General features: G+C 35.1%; 1 protein-coding gene across 2 annotated transcripts in view; it reads right to left on the reverse strand.

Moving 5' to 3' along the window:
- Positions 1–24,221, reverse strand: part of USP42 (ubiquitin specific peptidase 42) — a 114,383-nt gene that overhangs the window by 60,979 nt on the left and 29,183 nt on the right. For both annotated transcript variants that reach the window (XM_074281052.1, XM_074281049.1), the window contains exon 2: positions 12,610–12,755. The gene's annotated coding sequence lies outside the window, so the exon portion shown is untranslated. The remainder of the gene's footprint in view (positions 1–12,609; positions 12,756–24,221) is intronic.

The following is a 24,221-nucleotide window of genomic DNA, read 5'->3' on the forward strand; positions in this document are numbered from 1 at the left end:
ATAGGGAAGAGGAAAAGTTTACTTTCCTTCAGAATTTTAGGCTTTTCATATTCAAGGTATAATATCAATTTGATATTATATTTCTCCAGAGGATGTGTTCTAAGTTAATATCAGTTGTGAAAAGAAAAAACTAAATTTTAAAGTGATTTTTGTCTCTCAAGTTCATTAACTATATACAAAGCTAAGATTTCTGCAAGGTTGAAGACTTCATATACATGTTATGTTGTGCTGATGTGCAAGATAGCACAGTTTAAAATCTCTGGGGGATAAAAGCAAACTTGAAATACATGAAATCAAGCTTCAGCCTTGGAACTTCTTCACAGTCCACTAGATTTTATGAGGCAAGCAAAAATGGGAGTTGATGGGATGGCAAAGGATGAAATCTTTGTAAGGCTAAAAAAAATGAAAACATATGAAAAACAAATTACTGAAAATACAAGCCTTAAAAATAGGAAAAAATCAATTTGCCTCACCTAAAAGTTCAATGAAAATGAAAATGACATCAGTGATATATTTGCTTTTAGGTGACAGATAACTTTCCCCCCATTCATCTACAATAATTACTCCCTAATTAGGCACAAAATAGTAGGGGACCCTCTTCCTGAACCTGTCTCAAAGAAAACATCACTAAATTGTTAGGAATTTGGTCTGTGATCTTTTTTGTTGGATTCTAAGATCTTTCCTCCTTCTCCTGGCACCTTCACATTTATTACAAAATAACTAGCAAAACTAATATTCTGAGACTGAGGAAGTGGTATGTAGGTGACTAAAGGTAGAAAGGGTATCTCAGAACTGGACTACAGGTATTCCAGGGGAGCCAACAGGAGATATCCTGAATGGAAGAGCTTCATTCCAGGACTAGTTATAAATACTGCCAAATTTCTTTCTTTCTTTCTTTCTTTCTTTCTTTCTTTCTTTTTTTTTTAAGACTTGAAAGAATATTTTTTTCTGGCTATTTGTATATCTTATCTAGACTTATTTATTTAAGATTGATTTATTTAATATTTTCCCCCAGTTAACATTCAAAATAATTTTTTACATGTATTTTTAAGATTTTTGAGTTCTAGGTTCTCTCTCTTATCCCCATCCACAATTAAGAAACTACATGTGAAGTTATGTAAAACATTTCCATAAAAGTCAAACTGTGAAAGAAAACACAGATCAGGGGGCAGCTAGGTGGCACAGTGGATAGAGCACCAGCCCTGAATTCAGGAGGACCCAGGTTCAAATCTGGTCTCAGACACTTAATATTTCCTAGCTGTGTGACCCTGGGCAAGTCACTTAACCCCAGCCTCAAAAAAAAAAAAAAAAAAGAAAGAAAGAAAGAAAGAAAGAAAAGAAAAGAAAAGAAAAAGAAAGAGAGAAAGAGAGAAAACACAGATCTCCCACTCTAATGAAAATAAAAACCCTCAAGTGTGTGTGTGTGTGTGTGTGTGTGTGTGTGTGTATGTGTGTGAGTGAGAGAGAGAGAGAGAGAGAGAGAGAGAGAGAGAGAGAGAGAGGAGAGAGAGAGAGAGAGAAAGAAAATGCTTCAATCTGTATTCAGACACAAAAAGTTCCTTCTCTGGGTAATGATAGGATTTTTCATCATAAATATTTAAGAGTAGTTGTGGATGACTGTACTACTGAGAAGAACAAAGTCATTTACAGCTGGTCATGCCAGAACATTGCTATTAGTTTGTATGTAGTATATTTCACTTTGTCCATGGAGGACTTTCCAGTTTTTTTTTCCCCCTGAGAGCATTCTGCTCATCATTTCCCAGAGAACAATACTATTTCATCACAAAAATATACCAATTAATGGGCATCCCCTAAATTTCTATTTTTTGACAAGATATACACTTCAAATACATCCATCCAAATAGGGATATCACCTTAAAATTTAAATTAAAACATTTGACAAATTCTGTGATGGCTTAAAAAAAGTGGTTTGGCAGGAAAACTTCCTTCAGCCTAATCAAACCCAGGATATACGTGTTTTGAAAGAAATGCTCTCTTTAAATATTGAATAGGGGATATCTGAGATTTGGATATTTAAGTCAATGACTACTGTAGGTAGAAGATAAAATCAATTCTATGCCTTAACTTTGTTGTCATGTTTTCTTTCATGTAGACGTGGTTACTATCCCAGAGATAATCATCACTAAGGGTTTGAGATTGCATTTATGAATTTTTTTCCTGAAAGAATACTAAAGCCCAGTAATCCTTTTCCAGAAGTCAATTTTCTTCATTATGGTGGAAAGGGAAGATACTTTTGGCCCTATCCTTGTTATAATAACAAATGCTTTATGGGATTATAGAAAAACCAGGAAACAAAGGCAACCCAAGATTTTATGTTTTATGAATGAATGAATGATACATCAGTAGAGGGCAATCTGTATCCTTTGCTTTTAGCTACTACATCTTTAAGTGTGGTTTAAAAAATCCCTTTAATGTAAATTCTAATTAAAATAAGGCATTAGGAAAAAAAACTCAGAGGAAGGTGGTCTAAGTGTACCTGATCTAAAGCTATATTATATAGCAGCAGTCACCAAAACCATTTGGTATTGGCTAAGAAATAGACCGGTAGATCAGTGGAACAGATTAGATACGAAGGACAAAAAAGGGTACATCTATAGCAATCTAATCTTTGACAAACCCAAAGATTCCAACATTAGGTATAAAAATTCATTATTCGGAAAAAACTGTTGGGAAAACTGGAAATTAGTATGGCAGAAATTAGATATGGATCCACACTTAACACCATATACCAAGATAAGATCAAAATGGGTCCATGATTTAGGCATAAAGAGGGAGATAATAAATAAATTAGAGGAACAGAGGATAATCTACCTCTCAGACTTGTGGAGGAGGAAGGAATTTATGACCAGAGGAGAACTAGAGATCATTATTGATCACAAAATAGAAGATTTTGATTACATCAAACTAAAAAGTTTCTGTACAAATAATACTAATGCAAACAAGATTAGAAGGGAAGTAACAAATTGGGAAAATATTTTTAAAAACAAAGGTTCTGACAAAGGTCTCATTTCCAAAATATATAGAGAACTGACCCTAATTTATAAGAAACCGAACCATTCTCCAATTGATAAATGGTCAAAGGATATGAACAGACAATTCTCAGAGGAAGAAATTGAAACTATATCCACTCACATGAAAGAGTGTTCCAAATCACTACTGATCAGAGAAATGCAAATTAAGACCACTCTGAGATACCACTACACACCTGTCAGATTGGCTAAGATGACAGGAACAAATAATGACAAATGTTGGAGGGGATGTGGGGAAATTGGGACACTAATACATTGCTGGTGGAGTTGTGAAAGAATCCAGCCATTCTGGAGAGCAATCTGGAATTATGCCCAAAAAGTTATCAAACTGTGCATACCCTTTGACCCAGCAGCGCTACTACTGGGATTATATCCCAAAGAAATACTAAAGAGCGGAAAGAAACATATATGTGCCAAAATGTTTGTGGCAGCTCTTTTTGTTGTAGCTAGAAACTGGAAGATGAATGGATGTCCATCAGTTGGAGAATGGTTGGGTAAATTGTGGTATATGAAGGTTATGGAATATTATTGCTCGGTAAGAAATGACCAGCAGGAGGAATATAGAGAGGCCTGGAGAGACTTAAATCAACTGATGCTGAGTGAAATGAGCAGAACCAGAAGATCACTGTACACTTCAACAACAATACTGTATGAGGATGTATTCTGATGGAAGTGGAAATCTTCAACATAAAGAAGATCCAACTCACTTCCAGTTGATCAATGATGGATAGAGGTAGCTACACCCAGAGAAGAAACACTGGGAGGGGAATGTAAATTGTTAGCACTAATATCTGTCTACCCAGGTTGCATGTACCTTCGGATTCTAATGTTTATTGTGCAACAAGAAAATGATATTCACACACATGTATTGTACCTAGACTATATTGTAACACATGTAAAATGTATGGTATTGCCTGTCGTCGGGGGGAGGGAATAGAGGGAGGGGGGGTAATTTGGAAAAATGAATACAAGGGATAATATTATAAAATATATATATATATATAAAATAAAAAAAAATTTTAAAAAAAAATAAGGCATTAGGATTAGCCATATATAAGGCTAGCAAAAAAGAAAAAAAATTAAGCCAAAGTAGATAATTCATTATCTTTACCATATCATGTACATAGTATCTATAACCGATTCATACCACCTCTTCTGTTGGTTAAAATAATTAATCTGAAGTTAGAAATTTTTTTGCACAATAATAATATTCCATTACATTCATATGCCACAACTTATTCAACCATTCTCCAGTTGATGGAAATCCCCTCAATTTCTAATTCCTTGCCACACACAAAAAGAGCTGTTACAAATATTTTTTATTTGTAGATCCTTTCTCCTCTTTTATGATCTCTTTAGGATACAGACCCAATAGTGGTATTACTGGATCAAAGGGTATTCACAGTTTTACAACCCTTTGGGCATAGCTCTAAATTACTTTCCAGAATAGTTAGATTAGTCCACAACTCCACCAACAATTTTCTGCTTGTATTTGTACTCCTAACAGTTAGGCCAGTGTCTGGTACTAAGTGCTTTGAATGATAAATAAATCCTGATTGACTGATTAATAATCTGCCAAGTCTCTAAGAGATGAAAAGCAAAACCCTTGGGAAAAAAACAAACAAACAAAAAAAAAACATGTCATCCCTACAGTTTCTGGGAGCAAGTAGGAATTACAAAAGTCCTGATTTTCCATTTTCTATATCCCCCAGGCCTTTTTTCCCCTTTCTTACTTCATCTTAAATTTAGTATTTTATTTTTCCCAGTTACATATAAAACAATTTTTAGCATTAATTTTTAAAACTTTGAGTTCCAGATTGTCTTCCTTCCTCCCTCTTCACTCCTGTAATCACACTAAGAATTCAAGTTATTCAATATAGGTTATGCATGTGTAGTCATGCAAAATATTTCCATAATAGTCATGTTGCGAAAGTAAACAAGACCTCCAAAAAAAACCCCTCAAGAAAAATAAAGTTTAAAAAAAAGTGTTTCAATCTGCATTCGGACACTATCAGTTCTTTCTCTGAGTATGGATAACATTTTTCATCATAAGTCCTTGAGAATTGTCTTGAATCGGTATTGCTGAAAATAGTTATGTCATTCAAAGCTGACTGTCTTACAGTATTACTGTTACTTTGTACACAGCACATTTCACTTTTCATCAGTTCATGGAAGTCTTTTTAGGTTTTTATGAGAATATCCTCTTCATCATTTCTTAAAGCACACTAGTATTCTGTAGAGGGTCACAGACAGTGGGGGAACTCTGGGTAACATATAAGACCCTTCAGCTCAAAGGAAACCTGCTGACAATGTCTGGTTTGGCTCTAAGGGCTCTCAGCCATCCTGAGAAATCAGAGGATGGTGACAACCTGTGTTGTGATTGAAGCAGAGTGATATCAGGTGGAAGAGTGATACCAGGTGGCAATTTACATACAATAGTAAGTTTTTTATGTGGTCCTGAAGAGGGGACCCCGCTACTCTGAAGATCCTTGGAGAAAATCTTCAACCCTGCCTCAATAAGAAACTCTGCCCCAAGTTTTTTTTTTTCTTAAATGAATTTAAGTTTTAACTGCTTGAGGGGAGAATGATGCAGGCTGTGGCCCCTTTAAGATTCCTTACCAATTCCCAACCCCCATGACTGACCTTTGATTCACAAGTCCTGGTCAAAAGCACCCTTCTGAATTCCAATGGGAGATATCCAGGCTTTCTCAACCCCCATCGGATCTGAGCTAACTTAGGCTGTCCCAGCCCCCCATTCTAATGATCTGCTCCGGTTTCCCAACTCCCACCTAGCAAATTCTAACCCTCATTGAAACCCAGCAAGGAACCAACCTGGGACTTCACCCATAGGCCCCTTTAACCAAATAAAAGAGCCAAGCTCGAATCATCTCTTCACAGAGGGTCGAAACATGTTGGCACCATGCTTTGCACCACAGACTCTCTGTCCACTGGACCTTCTGGTATATTTCTCTCTTTATCTAACACCTTTTATTAACCAGACTTTAGCCTTGCTTCCAATAAACTTTTTTTTTTTTTTTTTTTTAATCAATCTAGGCTTCCAGGCCTGTAAATTCCTTTACAGGGGATTCTGCACCACCACTAGAACTCATTTAATTCTGTATCCTTGCACTGAATCCAAAGGGGTTGTAGGGGAGCTCCATTTGACTCCCTGTACCCGGAACCTGCCACTAGACCTCAATTAACTCTAATTTCATTTAGGTACCCCTTATCTAGATCTCATCAGTCCTGCAGGTGCAGTATACACTGGGCCATGCTCAGTGTTGCTTTTGTTATAGAAGGGTATGAGGGTATAAAAAAGGGAAAGTCCTTGGAATAAATGGACTCCATTTTTCCACCATCCTTGGGAGTCCTGTCTCATCACTTCTCCACTAAAACAATATATTGTAATCACCCTGGTGTGAGGGCTCTAGAAAGCAACAGTATGTTTTGTCACCCCAACTTGGGGGCTCTAGAAAGCAGGACTCAATCTTTTTAATAAGCCTGGCAAGACACAACAGTATTCTGTCACAATCACATAGCACAATTTGTAATGCCATTCCCCAATTGATGGATATTCCTTCAATTTCCAATTCCTTGCCCCCAGAAAAAAAGCTGCTATAAATATTTTTGTAGTTATATGTCTTCTCTCTCCCTCCTCCTCCTCCTCCTCCTCCTCCTCCTCCTCCTCCTCCTCCTCGTCTTTTGCAATATAGACATAGTAGTTCTCTTCCAGTCCTTGAAGCAGAATTCAAGGCATCTAAGAGGTGCTTAGATGAATCCTAGAAGGCTTTGGCTTCACTGAATCTCAGAGAAAAGTAAGCAAACTACTAGAGAAAAGGGAAACTTAAAGGGAAGATCTTGGAAAGATGGAGAATGAGAGAAGAGGGAAATGGTGCCCTGGTTGAGTCCCAGAGGATGCCCATTCTGTTTTCCCTATCAAAGGGGTGGGATTTTCTTTAGGAAATTTCTGTAAGAGTTTGCTTTTGAAAAATCAATTGTGTGACTGTAGGCTAACTTTCACTTAACCTTTCTAATAAACCAGTTTCCTCATCTCAAAAATGAGGAAAACAGCACTTATATTCCCTATCTCTTAGAGCTTTTTTTCTTTCTCTTTCTTTTTTTCTTTCTTTCTTTCTTTCTTTCTTTCTTTCTTTCTTTCTTTCTTTCTTTCTTTCTTTCTTTCTTTCTTTCTTTCTTTCTTTCTTTCTTTCTTTCTTTCTTTCTTTCTTTCTTTCTTTCTTTCTTTCTTTTCTTTCTTTCTTTTTTTTTTTTTTTTAAAGAAAACACTTAGCAAACATTAAAGGGATGTAATTATTAAGTAATGAAAACAATATAGAGCTGTTAGGAAACCTGAATTCTAATCTGGTCTCTTTCTTCCTTCATTAAGTAGTGGCTTTCAGCAAATCAATCTGTTTTGTGTCACAGTTTCCTAATGCATTAAATGGAGTCAGATGAGACAACCTCCAACTCTGAAATTATATGATTCCAAGACATCTAATTTGGCTGAACTGCTTCTGCCTCCCTAATTTTTATCCTTGGGAGAAATTGAGGACCTTGACTGTAGTCCTGGTGTCCCCTTTTCTGATTTCTAAAATTCTCAAAGCACCCACAATTTTCTGTTTTGGCTTCCCCTCTCACGTCATAGAGCCATTTGAACCTAGGATTACTGGTTCCCCTTTTAAATTTCTGACTGCTTTTCTATCCATTATTACCTATTCTCCACTCTGGATCTACTTGCCCTATTTGGTTTAAACTACAAGAAATAAAATGCTCCTCCCAGGATAAACTCGTTTTCTAAACTCACCACCAACCTGCTAATTTAAGCCTTGGTTGATCCTATCTTTCTGAACCTGCTCTCCTCTCAGATTGGAGAGAGGAAGACTAAACTCTTCCCAATGCCTTCCTTCTTAGAGGGCAGAAACTAGACTTAGTTCATTCTCACCCTATATCTACTGCTCTGTTTGGTTTTAACTCCACAGAACAAAAATACCCCTACCTAGGTACTATGTAATATCGCATTCCCCTATTTTACCTTCTTTTATGTTTGTAAAACACTTAGCACTGCACTAAGTACATTATCTTTTTTGTCATCTTAGCCAATCTGAGAGGTGTGAAGTGGCACTTAGATTGTAAGCTTCTTGTGGACAAAGGCTATCTATTTTTACTAACTGTATCTCCAGCACTTACCACAGTGCTTATGGTGTTTAATACAAGTTTATTGGATTGAATTGGACTTTCCCTCTCCAACAGTTGGTGAATCCCTTATCAAATCTGCACCATCAGGTCTAAAAGCTTATTTACAAGCAAAAGTATAAAACAAATTCAAAAATAATACATTAGAAATGTATATAAGTAGGTATTTTACCCTTGCTAGTTAATTGAATCTAAATTGATTTATGATTCCCCAGACCTAGTTTTGGCTTGTATTTTCTATCTCCTAAGAGTTTTTCTCATTTGGGCTTTAGTAGTGTAGTCTCTTGCCCTTGTTGCTATGGTCCAGTCTAGCTCCTCTGAAGGGCTCAGAATAAGTCCTTGTCAGGATAAGCAAAAGTCCTTGTTACACGTTGTGGACGCCAATTGTAATGTTCTGATCGCCTCTCAGTTGTAATCCTTCTCTGGGAGGAGGCTTCTTTTCTGTATAATCTTTTCCTCTATGAGCAGGTTTCTTGGGAGGTTTCTGGGGCCTCCAGCCAGCCTCTTCTTCTTCCTGAATCCTGGCTCTGAATCTCCTTCAGCTCTTGTCCTTCCCCAGTCCAGACTGCTCTCCAGGCTCAATGTTGCCTCTTTTTATCCTCCCAGAGAATGGGCGTGGGATAATGCCAGGGCTTCTGGGAAGAACCACTTCAACCAATGAGCTTGCTCCTTCTAGAATTCCTAAGGTGTAAACTCCCTTTAAAGGCCCAAACCAAAGGTCTGAGCCAGAGAACTGTCAAGTCAACCTGAGTTCTCACCTTGTAATTGTCCAGACAACCTGAATTCTCACCTTGTCACTGTCCAGACAACCTGAGTTCTCACCTGGTAATCCTAACACTTTGTGAATTAGAATTTGGGCAGTATAGCCCAAACTTGTTGCTGCTTAACACTCACTTCCAATTTATCCTCAGCCAGTGAAGAACTCTCCTACTTTCATTACAAGTTTTCTGGTGTTCCATCTGCCTTCCTATCCAATCTCTTGGCTAACTACCTTCCTATCTTCTGCCAGAAGAAAGTAAAAATAATAAACATATAGAAGGGACAAAGGGAAGGGAATAAATTTTTAGATAGCACCTACAACCTTAGTACTGTGCTAAGTGTTTTTACAAATGTCTCATTTTATCCTCATAATAACTATGGAAGATAAGTGCTATAAGCAAAGGTTAAGGGACCTAACCAAGGTCACCTAACTAATAAGTGTCTGAGGTAGGATTTGAACTCTAGTCTTCTTGACTTTAGGCCTACTGCTCTATCCAGTGCATCATCTAGCTGCCTCAACTACAATTAAAGTCATTAAGTTTTAAATTTTTTAATTGCCTAGAAAAACAGAATAATTCACTTTAGCATATGGTTCATTGCCAAAATTTACAAAAGACAATTTTTTTTCCTTGACACTAATTACAGAGACTAAAAGAAACCATTTACCTAAATTTCTTTCTGGAAATGATTCTATGAAGCTATGAATTTGTTTCTCTGAGACTCACTGAACTCTCAGGCAGAAGAAAAAGAAAAAAATCCCATTGGAAGAATTTTATAAATGATAATGAATGTTGTGAATGGCTATGACAAGATAGAAGCCTATTATACTTCTTTAGACATCGAGTAAATTATTTAAGGAGCAACTTTGCACATAATCTTCAACATCCCCCCCTAAAAAAAAAACCCATAAATTCCTCATGGAAATTTTATCTCAAAGAACTTCAGGAAAACAAAGAAACTGTTTCAAAAGTTATCACTTATTTTTTATATGCAAAGTATACTACTATGAATGGAGAAAACAAAACTCTTTTGCCCTTACTTATGAAGTGTTTCTTCTATTTGTCCCAAGTTCAAAGTCTTAACTTTAACTTATCAGAACTGCTCTTTACTTATGTACCCTCAGAGTGAAATATTGCCAGAATTTATTATGTGTTTTAACTCCCTTGTAAAGTGTTCAAGTAACAATCTTATGCAAGTCCTATATTTTTCTCAGTAACCAGTAAATAATAATAAATATTATTATATTTTACCATTTTTCTTGCCTCTGGTCAGGAAAAAGCTAATATTGACCTAGGGCTTCATTTGGGAAAATGGGAAGCGTGGAAACTGATTTTGAAGGGGAAATGGTTAAAACTCAAATGAATGTTGGATTTAGAACTAAAGAATCTGGATTTGAATCCCCACTCTACTATTTGCTATGTATATAATCTTGGGCAAGTCATTCTCTTCTCAGAAGCTTGTGTTTCCTCAAAAAAAGATGAGAGAATTGGAAAACATGACTGTTGAGGGCCCTTATAAAATCTATTGAAATGGAAAAATGGTAAAAATATCCCTCCTTGCTAGCTATTAAAGCTATTAATTCAAACCTGCCTTTTTTTGGTAACTAGATTCAGATCTAGACTTAAAATATTCTACAAGTCATTCCCCAACTGATAAATGGCTAAAGGATATGAATAATTTTCAGATGAAGAAATTAAAGCCATTTCTAGTTATATGAAAAAATGCTCTAAATCACTATTGATTAGAAAAATGCAGTTTAAGACAACTCTGAAGTGCCACTTCACACCTCTCAGATTGGCTAAAATGACAAAAAAAAAGATAATGTACTTAGTACTGTGCTAAGTGTTTTACAAATGTCTCATTTTATCCTCACAATAACCATGAGAGGTAAGTGCTATAATTTTGTTGGGTGTGCTGTAATGTTATAACGTTGGATGGGACTGGGAAAACTAGGATACTAATGCATTGTTGGTGGAATTGTAAACTGATCCAGGCATTCTGGAGAGCCATTTGGAACTATGCTCAAAGGATTATAAAACTGTGCATATCCTCTGATCCAGCAGTGCCACTATTGGGTCTAGATCCCAAAGAAATCATAAAAGAGGAAAAAGTACCCACATGTGCAAAAAAAAATGTGCAGCTCTTTTTGTGGTGCCAAGGAATTAAAAAATAAGTATATGCCATCAACTGCCATCAATGAGTTGAATAAGTTGTGCTATATGAAAATAATGGAATATTATTGTTCTATAAAAAAGACTGATTTTAGAAAGGCCTGGAAAAATTTACATGAACTGATCCTGAATGAAGCAAGAAGAGCTAGGGAAACCATTGTATACATCAACAGGAAGATTATGCAATAATTGACTATGATGAACTTGGTAACTTTGGACCAGAAGTGCCATCTGCATCCAGAGAGAGAACTATAGAGACTGACTGTAGATCCACACATACTATTTTCACCTTTTTTTCTTTCGTGGTTTTCCCTTTTTGTTCTGATTTTTCTCTTCCAACATGATTCATATGGAAATATGTTTTTAAAAATGAGCATTGCATGTTTAACAAAAATATTTTTACATGTAACTGGGAAAAATAAAAATAATTGTTTAAAAGATGCTGAAAAATAAAATAAAATAAATGATCATTCTGATGGGGGTGATAGCCCCTTTTTAGATTCCTTGTCTGATCTCCAACTTCTTTTAGGACTGATCTTTGATTTACAAGATCTGGTCAAAACCACCCTTTTGTATTCCATGGGGAAAGATAGTATCTGAGCCACTTTGTACTTGTACCCAGCCCCCACCGGATCTGAGCTGGCTTGGATTTTTCTCAATCCCCCACTATCTGCTCAGGTTTCCCCAAAACAGTTTCTTCCTTATCTGAAAAGCCCGCCAAGAATTTGGCACTGTCCTAGGCTTCTTGAAGCAAATAAAAGAACCAAGGTGAAATCATCCCTTGGCGGAGAATTAAAAGATGCCAGCAACCATGCTTTGCATCAGAGACTTTGTCCTGCCGCCACTTGTGGTATATTTCTTCCTCTGTCTAATGCCTTTACTAACCAGACTTTAACCTTGCTTCCAAACCCTGCAATAAACCTCTTTTTATCAATCTAGGTTTTTGGGCCTGTAAATTCATTTACAGGGGACTCTCACCACCACTAGACCTGATTTAACTTTGTATCCTTGCGCCAAATCCAAAGGGGGTTGCAGGGGAGCTCCATTTGACTCCCTGTACCCCAATGCTGCCACTAGACCTCAATTAATCCTAATTTTAACGAGATATAAACCTCATCATTAGGTATTTACCTCATCAATTCTGCCATGGCCTTATTCCTACAAATTCTAATGAAAATAAGAGTTTGCCATAGCTATACTTCTAAAGCCACAATTAGTCCCAGTCTGAACAAGGATTGAATTCAAAAACACTTAAGTCTCTCTATTGTGTGCAAGGACTCCAGATACATTCTGAGGACTTAAAGAAGGGGTGGGGGAAGAGCCCACCAGATTAGAAATTGAACATCTAGCTTATCCTTACAATGTCACAGTTTTAGGAGTGAGCCATTATAGCAAGATATTACAATATTTCTATATCCTGTTCATAATCAACTTACATCTGATGAACTCTTCAAGAAGTCACAATTTTCTCAGAAAGGTATGTTGGTTTAGGATTGTAGAATCAAAGAAAACTGAAGGGAAGATAAATTCACTGAAGGTTAGGAACACTTCAGACAGTAGAAACCACCGAGAATCAGTTCTCCTAAAGCAAAGGTAAAGCCACAGGAATTATCAGCAGACAGATTTTATTTATATACTCTCAGTGTATTTATAAATACACTTATTAATAATTTGTATAATTCCCCAATTGATTATACACATATACCCCTACTTGGTAAGTTTGAACTCTAAATTTTCATCTAAATACCAATGACAATAAAGGAACTTTAATTAAGGGTGATGGGGTTCTAGTGGCAGTCAGAAAGTTGTGGAAATCCCTTTTTGATAATCTTTTGTGAAAGAATTCATGAACCTAAAGAGTTTTAAGTGGCAAAAAATGAAGTTCATTGTTGGATGAGAAGTCAACTTTGCTAAAAACAAACAAACAAACAAACAAACAAACAAAACAAAAAACTGACTTCTTCAGTGGCAAAGTCCTTTAGGGAAATGGAGGCTGGCACTGAGAAGAGAAAATCTTTTCATCAGGCAGGAGTCCTGGCAACTATGCCAAAGAGGCACCACATACTATTTTGAACATTCTGCAAAGAAATGAGAGAGCAGAAACCTATTTTATGAGTAGATCTTGGTGGAGGCCTGGAGGCAGTTTGAACTGATCAGACCAGGATCTCCCAAAGAAATTGCTTTGAAGGCTTTTTCAGCCTGAATTTGAATGGGTATCTGGCTGTCAATGGAGGTGATTTGCCTTAGAAATAGCCCAGCCTGAGAAACTCTCTCACAGACTCCAAGGTGCCTGGGAAGGTCAGGAATCAAAGGGGGCAGAATTTCAGAGTGTTAATTTCAAAAGGGAACACAGTTTCATACCCCCATCAGGAGGCAAATTAATTTTTTAAATTACCCATACTTTTTTGTTTGTTTGTTTGTTTGTTTTTACATATTTCCGTATGAGTCATGTTAGGAGAGAAAAATCAGAACACAAGGGAAAAATCACGAAAGAAAAACAAAAAACAAAGAAAAAAAGTGAACATAGCATATGTTGATTTATATTTAGTCTCCATAGTCTCTTTCTGAATGAAGATGGAGTTTTCCATCCAAAGTTTATTGGGATTGCCTTGGATCACTGAACTGCTAAGAACCCAGATCTGTCATGGTTGATCATAGCCACAATCATGCAGATGCTGTGTACAATGTTTTCCTGGTTCTGCTTGTTTCACTCAGAATCAATTCATGTAAATTTTTCCAGGCCTTTCTAAAATGAGCTTGTTAGGACAAATGTTAAAGAAAGGAAATTCATACTCAAGAATTCACAAGTCTATCAATGAGTGAATAATTTAAACTATTGAAATTATGTAATAAAAGAGCAGCTAAAGAAAAATAAAGGGAATAAAGAGTGAAGGAGAGATGGGTAAAGATAAATATAAAGATATACACAAATACAAAAGAAAGTAGGGGAAAACAAAGGAAAAGACAAAATGAAAGTCAAGGATATAAGCGGATAAAGAATAAATCCACAGAGAGCTATATAGACATATAAAGACAGAGATACTAAAAAATCCTGGGTGGATAGATTCCTGATATAGAAATAAATGGTGATATCATAAGTAAATTAGAGTAACATGGAAGAAATTACCTTCAAGACAAGGGAAGAGTTCATAATTTTAATAAATGATAAAGAGATAAATGGAAATTGAAATTGACAAGCTTCTCTGATACAGATTTCATATCTAACACACACACACACACACACACACACATACACACATATGTAACTGATTCAATTTTCTAAGATTAAGTGCCACACCCCACTAGTTAAATGGCCAAAAGATATGAACTAACAGCTTTCAAAGGAAGAAATCCAGGTTATTAACAACCATATGAACAAAAAAATGCTCCAAATAATAAAGAGTTACAGTTCTAAGGGTTCACCAAAACCTTAGAAAAGGAAAAAGAAAATATCAAATATTTGGGGTTGGAGAAAACAATTGAATGGGAAAAACAGGTGATCTCCAAGAAAATTTGAAATATCAAAGGAATATTCATGAAAAACTGGCATAATAAAAGATAAAAATGGAATGGATTAATAGAAGTAGAAAAGATTAAGAAGAGGTGGCAAGAATACATAAAAGAACTATATAAGGAAGATATATCACCAATAACCACAATGGTGGCTATTGATCTAGTATCATACATCCTGGAGAATGAAGTCAAATGAGTCTTAGGAAGCATTTTTTACAATACAGTAATGGAATTGCAACTGAGCTATTTCAAATCATAAAAGATATGGCTGTTAAAATGCTGTACTCAATTTGTCAGAAAATATGGAAAACTCAACAGTGGCCACTGAATTGTAAAGACGCAGTTTATTTCTCAGTCTCAAAGGATGGCAATGCCAAGGAATGTTCAAATTACCAAATAATTGCCCTCATTTCACCTGCCAGAGAGGTTATGCTTAAGATTCTGTAAACTAGATTTCAGCAATATGTGAACTGAAAATACCTAAGGACCAGCTGGTTTTCGGAGGCAGAGAATCTAAAGATGAAATAGCCAACATTTGCTGGATTATGGAGAAAGCAAAGGAGTTCCAGAAAAAACACCTACTTCTACTTCATTGACGACACTAAAGCCTTTTGACTATGTGGATCATAACAAAATATGGCATATCCTCAAAAAGATGAGAATATCAGATCACTTTACTTGTCTCCTGAAGAATCTGTATGCAAGCCAAGAGGCAACAGCTGGAACCAAACATGGAACAACTGGTTCCATGGTTTAAGATTAGAAAAAGAATTCAAGGCTGTATATTGTTACCTTATTTATTTAATTTATATGTAGAGTTCATCATGCAAAATACAAGGCTGGATGAATCAAAAGCTGAAAATAAGGTTTCTGGGAGAAAAAGCAACAATCTAAGATATGCAAATGATACCTCTCAGGTAGCAGAAAGGGAAGATTAAAGAAGCTTCTTGATTAGGGTAAAAGGAAGGGGGGTTTGAAACTTAACATTAAAACCCTCCCCAAAACAAAAGTTCTTGGCAACTACTCCCATCACTTCCTGGAGAAGGAATGGAAGCAGTGTCAGATTTATATTCTTGGGCTCCAAGATCGCTACAGATGGTGACTGCAACCTTGATTAAAGATTTTTGCTCTTTACAAAGAAAGCTATGGCAAAGCTGGACCGCATACTAAAAAGCAGAGACAACAGCAAAGGTTCATATAGTCAAAGCTAAGGTTTTTCCAGTAGCAATGTATAGCTGTGAGAATTGGATTATAAGGAAAGCTGAGTGCTACAGAAAGAATGCTTTTGAATTGTGGTACAGGAGGAAGACTTGAGAGTCCCTTAGACAGCAAGGAGACCAAATTGGTCAATATTTAATTTAACTCAGACTATTAACTGGAAGGTCAAATACTGAAGCTGAAACTCAAATATTTTGGCCATATAATGAAAAGAATAGTCATTAGAAAAGACCCTGATGTTGAGAGTGAAGGCAAAAGGAAAAGAGGATGAAGGAGATGGGATGGATAGACAGGATCATGGAAGCAATGAACATTAATTTGGACAGACTTTGAGAAGTAATGGAAGGTAGAAGGGCCTGGTAGACTATGATCCATGGGATCACAAAGAGTTTGACATGACTGAACAACAAAGGGGAAGAATCATTTGTATAATGTTGCTGGACCTGTAATCTGTTCTACTCATTCTGGAAAACAGATTGGAACTGTGTCCCAAAAGCTATTTTGACTTAACTATAATACTAGGTCTATACTCTAAAGAGATCAAAGAAAAAGGAAAAGGAGCTATATGGACAAAAACACTAATATCAGCTCTTTTCATAGTAGTCAAAAACTGGGAATTAATGGTATGCCCACTAATTGGACAATAGCTAAACTGTGATATATGAATGTAATGGAATATTATTATGCCCTAAAAATTACAAAATTCAGATTCAGATGAAACTGGGAAGATCTCTGTAGACTTGCAGAGGGAAACAATTTGTACAATGGTATGGATGAATACTTGCAAAAATATAGGTTGCTCAGATTAATAAATGAGGAAATAAAATACTTAAATAGTCCTATTTTAGAAAAAAGAAATTGAATAAACATAAATGAACTTCCTAAGAAAAATTTCTAGGGCCAGATGGTTTTCAAATGAATTCTATCAAATATTTAAAGAACAATTAATTCCAATATTACTAAACTGTTTAGAAAAATAGGCGAAGAAGGAGTCTTACCAAATTCCTTTTATGACACAGATATGATACTGATACCTAAACAAGAAATAGCTAAAACAGAGAAAGAAAAATTAGATGAATTTCCCTAATGAATACTGAAGGAAAATATTAAATAAAATATTAACAAAGAGATTATAGTAACTTATCACCAATATGATACACTATAACCAAAAGGGAGTTATACCAATTATCAGCATAATTTACCATATCAATAACCAAACTATTAGAAATCATATGATTTTCTCAATAGATGCAGAAAATGTTTCTGACAAAATACAACACCCATTTCTATTAAAAGCACTAGATAGCATAGTAATAATAGGAATTTTTCCTTAAAATTACAAGTAGCATCTATATAAAACCATCAGCAAGTATTATATGTAATGGGAATAGGCTACAAATATCTCTGATAAGATCAGGGATGAAACAAGGTTGCCCATTATCACCTCTGTTGTTGCTGTTGTTTGTCCTTGATTTCAAAGAGGACCATCACATCAAGGAGATGATGCCATAGAATGTAAGTGAATTGGATTTAAATGAGGGGAGGACTAAGCAAGGTCACCTGTTTCACTTTCCCTTCCAGACCCATCTGGGTCCAGTGGCAAGATAGATCAAGATGACTGGAGATGGCCCGGGATTCAATGGGAGGTCTTGGTCTTTTTATGCTAAGGTCTTCAACAGATCTCAGGTTGACTAAGGCTGCATCCATATTTCTGTGCATAAGAAGTATATGAAAAATCCAGAGAAGCATGGGAATATTATTTGTATCGATTCAAATTAAAGTAAGCAGAACTAAGAAGAAAATACATACAATGATTATTAATGCAAATGGAAAGGATAAAAAATCAAAACCTACATGGCAAAATGATAAGGACTATGTTTGGCCCCAAAAAAGAGATAGGAAAGGGCACCTCCTCTTTGCTTCTTGGCAGAAGTAGGAGAATATGGGTGGGGAATATTGTATAGAACATTAGGCTTTTTTGATATATTAGTTCATTTTAATGTATTGTTTTCTTTTCTTTTTCTTTTAAATTCTTTGTTATGAGATTGCTCTTTGGTAGAGGGAAAGAATATACTGGTAAATATAGATGATGTAAATTCAATATTGTACTAGAAAAATAGCTTTAGCAATAAGAGAAAAAAGAAATTGAAGGATTTAGAGTAAGTAAAAAGGAAACTAAACTATCTTTGATCAAGAGATGATGATATACTTAGAGAATCAATTAAAAAACTACTATAAACAATAACTTTAGTAAAATTGCGGAATATAAAATAAACTCACATAAATTATCAGCATTTCTATATGTTACCAATGAAGCCCAGAAGCAAGAGATAGAAAGAGAAATCCCATTTAAAATAACTGTAGGTAAAATAAAATATTTGAGAGTCTCCCTGCCAAGACGAGGTAAGGAACTATAGAAACACAATTACAAAATACTTTTTACACAAATAAAATTAGATCTAAATAATTAGAAGAATATCAAGTATTCGTTGGTAAGTTGAACTAATATAATAAAAATGATAATTCTATCTAAATTAATCTACTTATATTCAGTTCCATGTTAATTAAACTGCCAAGAAATTACAGAGTTAAAAAACAATAATTAAATTTATCTGGAAGAACAAAATGTCAAGAATTTCAAGGTAATTAAGGGGGAAAAAAGGAAGGTGACCTAATTGTACCAGACCTAAAACTATAGTATAAAGTGGTGGTCATCAAAACCATTTGATATTGGCTAAGAAATAGAGTAGTTGATCAGTGGAATAGTTTAAATTTACAAGATTATTACAATAGTCAATAACTATAATAATTTAGTGTTTATTAAAATCAAAGACTCCAGCTTCTGGTATAAGAACGCACTATGTAACAAAATTTCCTGGGAAAACTGGAAAATAATATGCAAAAACTAGGCATTGACCAATATCTAACACTCTATACAAAGAGAAAGTCAAAATGGACTCTCTTGATTTACATGTAATGGTTGATACTATAAGCAAATTAGGAGATAGTTTTTTTTCCCAGATCTGTGGAGGTGAAAGGAATTTATGACCAAAGAAGAACTAGAGAACATTATGAAATGTAAAATGGATAAAAAAGTTTTGCACAAACAAAAGCAATGAAACCAATATTAGAAGGAAGCAGAAAGCTGGAGAAAAAATTTTACATCCATATTTATGATAAAGGCTTCATTTCTAAAATAAATAGAGAATTGACTCAAATTTATAAGAATACAAGTCATTCCCCAGTTGATAAATGATCAAAGGATATGAACAATTTTCTTTTTTTTTTATTGAAAACAAAGTCACTTTATTATAAAATTTTTGACAGTATATATGCATGAGTAATTTTTTAAATAACATTAGCCCTTGTAATCATTTTTCCAAATTATCCCCTCTCTCCCTCTACTCCCTCCCCTAGATGACAGGCAATCCCATACATTTTACATGTGTTACAGTATAACCTAGATACAATATATGTGTGTAAATCCAATTTTCTTGTTGCACGTTAAGTATTAGATTCCGAAGGTATAAGTAACCTGCGTAGATAGACAGTAGTACTAACAATTTACATTCACTTCCCAGTGTTCCTTCTCTGGGTGTAGTTGTTTCTGTCCATCATTGATCAACTGGAAGTGAGTTGAATCTTCTTAATGTTGAAGATATCCACTTCCATCAGAATACATCTTCATACAGCATTGAAGTGTACAGCGATCTTCTGGTTCTATTCATTTCACTCAGCATCAGTTGATGTAAATCTTTCCAAACCTTTTTGTATTCATCCTGCTGGTCATTTCTTACAGAGCAGTAATATTCCATAATCTTCATATACCATAATTTACCCAACCATTCTCCAACTGATGGACATCCATTCATCTTCCAGTTTCTAGCCACTATGAAAAGAGCTGCCACAAACATTTTGGCACATACAGGTCCCTTTCCCCTCTTTAGTATTTCTTTGGGATATAAGCCCAATAGCAGCAATGCTGGATCAAAGGCTATGCACAGTTTGATAACTTTTTGGGCATAGTTCCAAATTGCTCTCCAGAACGGTTGAATTCTTTTACAGCTCCACCAACAATGTATTAGTGTCCCAGTTTTCCCACATCCCCTCCAACATTCATCATTATTTGTTCCTTCATCTTAGCCAATCTGACAGGTGTGTAAGTGGTATCTCAGAGTTGTCTTAATTTGTATTTCTCTGATCAGTAGTGATTTGGAACACTCATATGAGTGGATATAATTTCAATTTCATCATCTGAGAATTGTCTGTTTGATATAAACAATTTTCAAATGAAAAAACTAAAAGCCATTTCTAGTCACATGAAAAATGCTTTAAAACTATCGATTAGAGAAATGAAAATTAAGACAACTTTGAAGTACCACTTCATACTTCTTAGATTGGCTAAGATGACAGGAAAAGATAATGATGAATATTGAAGAGGATGTGGGAAAAATGGGACACTAATGCATTGTTGATGGAGTTGTAAAATGATCTGGAGAGCAATTTGGAACTATGCCCAAAGAGCTATAAAGCTCTGTATCTTTGATCCAGCAGTGTCTATTGGGTCAATATCACAAAAAGATCATAAAAGAAGGGAAAGAACTCACATGTGTAGACATGTAAAATTTATGCTTTTGAAAACCATAAACATAAATAGGAATATTATCTTTTGGCACCACCAAAGAACCTTGGCTGGGAGTTTGGTTCTAGGGTTTTCATTCGATATCTAAAATCTTAAATGATTTTGATCCAGAATAATGTTATAAATAGTAACTGCAGAAAGAATTTTGAAGCAAGTTTCCCTGTCAAGACTTCATTTTTTCAAGCATATAAAGAACTAAGTCAAATTTATAAAAAATAAGAGCCATGCCCCAATTTATAAATGATCAAAAGATATGATCTATGCCCAAAGTGCTATAAAATAATGTAAATCCTTTGACCTAACAATACCATTAATAGGTATAAAAACAGAAAGAGATTTTTAAAAAGGAAAATTACCTATATGTACAAAAGTATTTATAGCAGCTCTCTTTTCAGGGCAAAAAATTAGGAACTGAGGGAATGCCCATCAATTGGGGAATGGTTGAATAAATTGTGGTATGTGATTATGATGGAATATTATTATTCTGTGGGAAATAATGAAAAAGATACTCCATTAACACAAGCAAACACAAGCAATCCTCTGATTTTATAAAGTCCCAGAGAGGTTAAATGATTTGTCTAAAATCATAGATGTATTAAGTAGCAGAGCTGAGAATTGAATCTAGGTCTTAGCCTTCAAATCCTTCCTCCTACATCACACTGCTTCTTTTCTTGCATTAACAATTAAATTTTCTGCTTTTTGATGACAAATACTGTATTTCATACTTTTTTCTATCTCTCATAGTATCTTAACACAGTCTGAGTCCAAAGAAATAATATCTGGCAACTGCATAGTATTTTAAATTTAGCAAAATAGTTTCTATAATCTCATTTGAGCCTCACAATAACTCTATGAGGTAAATATTACAAATGTCCTCCATTAACACAAGCAAAGTAAAATATACTGTGAACAAAATAATAGCAATATTCTCAGATAATCAGCTGTGAGTGGCTTTTCTATTCTCAGCAATACAAGGATCTACAACTATTCCAAAGGACTTATGATGAAAAATCCTATCCATGCCCAGAGAAAAAAATTATAAATTGAAGCATACTCTGTTTCTTTTTTAAACTTTATTTTTCTTGAGGGTTTTTTTGGAGGAGGTGGAATGCAAGATCTATGTTTTCTTTCACCATGTGACTTTTATGTTTTGTATAACTTTCTTAATGGGGGATGGAAGTGGGGAATAAGGGAGAGAATCTGGAACTCAAAATTTAAAAAAACCAAATGAAAAAAAGTTTTAAATGTAACTGAGGAAAAATAAAATATTAAATTAAAAAAATTGATCCAGGAACTGTAATGGCCTAATTCTGAAACTACTCAACATCTTTTACAATTTCTGACTCCAACCTACCTTATCTAATTCATTCAGTAATTCATTTTACAAACATCATTTGCAGAACACTAGGGTACAAGGTGTTGGGGGCAAGTTAGATAAATTAACCTAAGACTTAAGGATTTTATTATCTATTATGGCAATAATACAGAAACAATGATATCTTTAATATTACATGACAAGTACATCAGTTATAAAACAAATGCATCTTCTTAATATACAATACTGCCCCCTCCTCCTTTTTTCTATCTTGTTCTTAAAAAAAAAAAAGCATAGCCTTCCAGATTCCTGTTTTATTCACAGACCTCCTTACTAGACCAATCTCCTCAAACCATGCAAAGGCCTTAGAAAAAGTGACAAAACCAGGGACCAGAAGGAAAAATAGAACTATATCCCTCTTACTATGGCATTCTGGTGTACTTAATCTGTGTTGACAAAGGGCTTCCTCTGGTCACCTAGGGGCACATAAAAGGTCTTACTCTGTGTCAAGCCTTTCTGCCCTACTTACAAGAAGATACTTATAAAATCTCAGGGCTACTGTGTACTTCTTGCATCTTCTTATTATGTTATAGGTCAATAAACCTCCTTTTGAAGTAATTTACAAGTGCCTCATTGAACTAACAGAATACTGGCATCAGGCCAGCTACTCCTAAAAGGTCTCTGTCTTTTCGTTTGAGAGTTGGAAGAAATTTTTGGGATGTATTCATTCAATCCTCTGATTTTATAAAATCCCAGAGAGGTTAAATGATTTGTCTAAAATCATAGATGTATTTAAGTAGCAGAGCTGAGAACTGAATCTAGGTCTTAACCTTCAAATCCTTCCCCCTACATCACACTGCTTCTTTTCTTGTATTGACAATTAAATTTTCTGCTTTTTGATGATAAGTACTGTACTTCCTGCTTTTTTCTATCTCTCATAGTATCTTAACACAGTCTGAGTCCAAAGAAATAATATCTGGCAACTGCATAGTATTTTAAATTTAGCAAAATAGTTTCTATAATCTCATTTGAGCCTCACAATAACTCTATGAGGTAAATATTACAAATTAACCATATTTTATAGGGAACTGAGGGGAAAGAATTAAATTGACAACTCATCATCATTCAGCTAGTGTCTGAGGCAACACTTGAATCCAGGTCTCCCTAATGCCAAACATAACACTTTATCCATTGTCACACTGTTTTCTTATAGAGCAATCATATTATTCAAGAGCTAGTTACTGTTGATGGTCCGAAAAACATAGGGAATTGCAAACACAGAATCAAATAATGGCAATAATGTTTATGATGATTTATTTGTATAAAGAAAGGATTCCTCTTCTCCTTTCAGTTGCCATTTTCAAACCCAGATTATAATCACAAGGTGTTAATGAGGTGTTTAACTGTAAAAGGCCCTTCTACTCCCTGATCCTTTTGTGAAAAGCAAATGCCTTTTTATCAAGAGGTGAATTAGCTGAGCAAATAAAGTGGCTATGTTTCTTGGAAGCTGTCATGTCTTGGCAACTGAAAGGAGAAGAGGAATCCTTTCTTTTTCTATAAGAAAAGGATTATATTAAATATAACATCATCCAATATAGTTAACATTGTGTTTTGTGCTTATGTAGCACCTATAATGGAACATGAGAGTCGATGGGTTTTTGGAGGCTATTCCATGGAATATGGGCTGAGTTGGCCCAGTCAGTCAATTCTAGACAAACATGAGATTTCAGATTCTCATATCTGAAGACCTTGGAACTTTGGGAATAATACAGCAAACTCTTGATTGCCCATCTGTAGGGATTACATCAAAGCTATAGCAGATAGTATTGGTTACTAAGTTAGGAGACTCATGCAGCAAAGGGAGGGACTCTACGTTTGATAACTCTCCAACTCTCCTGGAATCATCATGGTAATATAGGACTTCCTGTAAGGGTTGGGGGAAAATATTCTTCTCTACCTCCTCCCATTTGGCAGCTAGAGAAAGGGCTAGGCCTTGGGGCCTCTATCTGCCTTTCCTATTTTGTGTTTCCTTACCCCAAGCAGAAGTGACAAAATAGCAATACTGAAATGAATATATCAGACCTTGAAAGCAATCTGGTGAGTTTGAGTGCTTGGAAGATTCTGGGCTCCCAAAAGGGGCTAGTTGCACTGCAGCAAATTCCCGGTCCACACTTACTACAAAGATAACCAGTATGCTCACATTACATTTAAAATATTATCTAATTTAACCACAAAATATTCAGAGAATTAGTTATTGTAAAATTACTTTCATTCTTGTGTGGATACATAAAGAAACATTAGACAAATATACACACCCATTATTACTTGAACAATAGAAAGAAAAATTTTTTAAATTATTA

This window comes from Sminthopsis crassicaudata, chromosome 1 (assembly GCF_048593235.1).
Source record: "Sminthopsis crassicaudata isolate SCR6 chromosome 1, ASM4859323v1, whole genome shotgun sequence".
NCBI lineage: Eukaryota > Metazoa > Chordata > Mammalia > Dasyuromorphia > Dasyuridae > Sminthopsis > Sminthopsis crassicaudata.